The sequence below is a fragment of the Morone saxatilis genome, unplaced genomic scaffold (genome assembly GCF_004916995.1).
Source record: "Morone saxatilis isolate NCDOM2014 unplaced genomic scaffold, NCSU_SB_2.0 Contig15, whole genome shotgun sequence".
Classification (NCBI taxonomy): Eukaryota; Metazoa; Chordata; class Actinopteri; family Moronidae; genus Morone; species Morone saxatilis.
Genome location: NW_023339707.1, coordinates 8,727,611 through 8,731,565, shown reverse-complemented (window position 1 = coordinate 8,731,565; position 3,955 = coordinate 8,727,611). Strand labels below are relative to the sequence as shown.

Here is a 3,955-nt window from a genome sequence, read left to right as displayed (position 1 = left end):
CAGTGCCTAGTCGAAAAAAGATTGGATATATTGTCCTTATTTAATCATAATATTCTGTGCACAAAAGATATTTAATTCTTACAAAATAGAATATACATTATATGTATTAAATACATATACATACAATACAATCTAGAAACATTTCCAAAGCTACTACTCTTATTTTGAAAGTGTACAGCAGAGTCCGGAAGTTAAACTATTTGAAGCATGGGCAGCCAACCCCTTCCCTCCCTCTCTCTCTCACACACACACACACACACAGTCACAGAAGGTCTAAGCTCCGCCTTATTTTGAAGCCCTCTAACTTCTCATCAATGATTCACTCTCTTAAAGTCGACCTTCCTCTATGACCTGAAATAAAGAAGTAAAAACTGATCTCAGATCAGCTTCAGCTGTGAGCCTGCTGCAGCTCTGCCAGCTCAAATCTGTTTTGAGTGTCCTCACTGTTTGCGCAGAGCACACTGCCTGCACCCTGACCTCCGCTTCCACTGCACACAGGTGAGCACACTGTACTTATTTCACACTGATAACCTGCATTATCTGCATTATCTGTAATGTGCCTGTTTATTACATTATATAAATCACACAGATTATTTTATGTTAGTGGATTTTTTAGTTTATTGTTCTTAAAAGTTGTCAGCTAGTAACCTTATTGTGCTGCTGTGGTATAATGCTAATATTCAATAAAACAACATTATATCTGAGACACGTATTGAGTGTACAGTGACCTCAGGTTATTAATCTCCTTATGATCACTTTCAGTCTATGTAGAGTTCACGCTGTGATGGTTTTTTAGGATTCTCCTCATATTTTGTTGCTCTGGTCTTTGAATTTGTGTCGATTAACATTTATCAGAGTTTTTTTCTTCTTTAATGAAAATTCAAAATATTTCTGATAATTAATTGTTAGTTTATTATTTGTGGTATCTATCTCAAAACTTATTGTGGTATTCTTGAAACAGTTTAAAGTATTACGGCTCTTTGGGGTGATTTGGTGATTCTGTCTGCTGCTTGTTCTGAGGAATGAACCTTTGTACAGCGAGCAGCTGGTTGCTTCAGAAGTTTTCTCTGTTTGTTGCTGGCAAAAGTGGCAGCTTTTCTTGCCTGTGGAAGATCAGTGTGGTTGAAAGTTATAGTGAAGTGAATGATCATTTTAAATACCTCTCTCTGCTCTCTTTGTACAGTATTAATAATGCTTCGCTGTGAGGTCTCAGATTCATTTTATTTATTTTTATCTTGCTGTCATTTATTCAAACTGCAAAAGAAAAACCACGAATGCTTTGCATATGTATTACATTTTATTTTCACATTGTTGACTGAATTCCCATGTTTCCTATTCGATGTGTACATCATGTGTTTTATTCATGTAGATAGTGAATGTGGAAAAACTTACGGTTACAACTTGGTGAAATTGACAATTTTAAATAATATACATTTTGCACAGCAGACTCCTTACGTCTTATGAATTAAGACGCCTTAATTCATGGAGTATTTTCTTAGGGGACAGAAAGAAGTTAACAATTTAACAATAACATGTAGATTAATTTACAAAGAGGAAATTACATTGTTGAAAGCACAGCTCAAGTAATGAAGTGTTTAGTCCAAAATATGACTCAGTCGGTTTAGTCAAACTAAAGATGCTTACATTTGTTCTCCAAATACTTATTAATCTTATAATGCTATTAGCATGAATGATAAACAGCTAATTTATGATCAAATATTTTACTATTGCAAGATATTTTTGTTGGTACAACTGGATACATTTAATGTAGATTTGCGCCTCACACACACTGTTATATAATTACAGTTAATGCAACCTGAAAGAGGAATTATCTGCAAAATAAATAATCAGATTTTGTCATTATGCCTATAAAAAACATTAACAGGCCTAGAAACTACAATGATTGGGACATTTGTTTCATTTCTGTGTGTGTGTGTGTGTGAGACCTCGGTCATCCCATATGTTTTGACATATGAGAATGACACAACAATATTTACTGTGTAAACGTGTTCACCGATACAGTCCCTGAACACACACGCACACACACACAGGCACCACACACACACACACAGCACACACACAGACACACACACACAACACACACACACCACAACCACACACAACACGTATATACACAATGTCCTTCAATTGTGTTTCTGTTGGTCCAGCATCTTGCTCCTTATAAACACGGTACAGCTCCTCTGGATCCTCAGGGCAGGTTGTCCACTGAGGTCAGCGTTAAATACAAACACACACCACACAGCGGAAGTTCTTCTGAGTCCGGGGCTCATGTGGAAGAAATCTTATCTGTGAAATGTCGATGAGAGGTTTGAAAAGGGATAAAGGTCGATGGTTTTGGAATTCTCAAAACTGTTGCATCCTGCACAGCGGCTGGCCCTCAATACATCCTCTCCTCTCGCAGGTCTGTCACACGGCTAGATGCTGGATCTCCAGTTGGGATGTGGAATGGATAATATGTGCACGAGGCACATGTACATGGTGAGTGCATTTCGAGGTCTCAGTACTCAGATAATCATCTTCTTATATAGGTTGGCCTGATGCTTCTTCTGTTATTTCAACTTGTGGGCTGGTTATAACCATGTGACAGTCGTCTGCCTAAGCCGCCCTCTGGGTTTAAAATATTATTTAGCAATGCATCCAAGGGATGTGGGTTGTCTGCGTTGGATGTTAGTTTTACGAAATGAGTTTCAGGTCATCACGTCACAGGTCTCTCACTGCAGCTTTTCCCTGGAATGCATTAAACATATCAGACACATGATCTCTAACAGGAGGAGGTTCTGTAATACACAGTATTATGCAAGTGATCAGATCCTCAAGTTATTTATTCTCAGGGCTGAATATTCTTTGCTTTTTGTGGCCAAAGCTCCTGTGTTATGTTTGCGGGAGATAGTTTTGTCTCCAAATAAAAATGTTGGAATATGTCTATTTTTTTAAATGACCGGTGGCTTTTAATGGCGGGAGTGTGGTGCCTATTTGGTTATTCTCACTCGACTTATCAGGCTTTACTGTGATGGACCACTGTCTGATGCTGATGTTGAATGTGAAAGTGGGAATAAAAGTGATTACTAAATTGGTTAGTCAGGTTATTTATGATGTATGGGTTTATTTACGCTAATGATTGGTAATTGTGGTTTTTTTTTTTTTTTTGTCTCGAGGGCAGCGGTCACATCCTCCATCTCCTTCATGATGACGTCAACTTGGGACCTTCAGGCAAACCACAGTCGAGGGTAACGTGTAGATCTCTTTGATGTTACAGACCACAGGGATTGATATGCTAAAGACAGAGTTATAGTGTATTTTCAGTGGGCACTGGCATCGTGGATAAATTCAGGTTAAAATCCTACAACACGTTTTTTTAATGGATTTATGGTGCGGTAAATTTGTATTCAGAGGCAGATTCTGATGGAGACAGACCAGTTTATAACATATTTACTGCAGGCAGAGCTTTGGGTGAGCTATTATAAATAAAGTGCTTCAGGGTTGGTTGGCATAACTTTGTGCTGCGCAAAACAGTACAATTGCATTATAGAGTCCCTCTGTCTTGTTTCAGTGCAGACCCACTGACTTTGATTTTGGCTGTCATTGGCAAAGGGCACCTTTGGAAAAGGTAAACACTGGAAACAATTACTTATTGTATCTATCTCTGTATTGTATGAATATAATCTTGTGGTTGTTTTCTTTTCATCAGTTGTCCTTATTGGTAAACTCATTCAGGGTCCACATATTCACCAGCGGGACCACTCAGTGAAAGTAGTTTAACTGGAACTGGGCGACCGTGGGTGTGCTGTTAAGAATAAAAATCTAATAGGTGAGAGGAGATACTTAATGGTGGGTCGTATAGATCTTAACAGTCAGTGTCGTGGATCCAGGCTAGCTGTGTCGCAGCTTGTAGTCAACGAGATGGAACATGGTGTTTGTCGAGAGAGAGAGAATA

General features: G+C 38.5%; 1 protein-coding gene across 1 annotated transcript in view; it reads left to right on the top strand.

Annotated features, from left to right (window-relative positions):
• Window positions 1-345: 345 nt before the first annotated feature.
• sgk2a (serum/glucocorticoid regulated kinase 2a) overlaps window positions 346-3,955 on the top strand; it is a 14,935-nt gene continuing 11,325 nt past the window's right edge. Inside the window, exon 1 of the mRNA XM_035656160.1 lies at window positions 346-498. The gene's annotated coding sequence lies outside the window, so the exon portion shown is untranslated. The remainder of the gene's footprint in view (window positions 499-3,955) is intronic.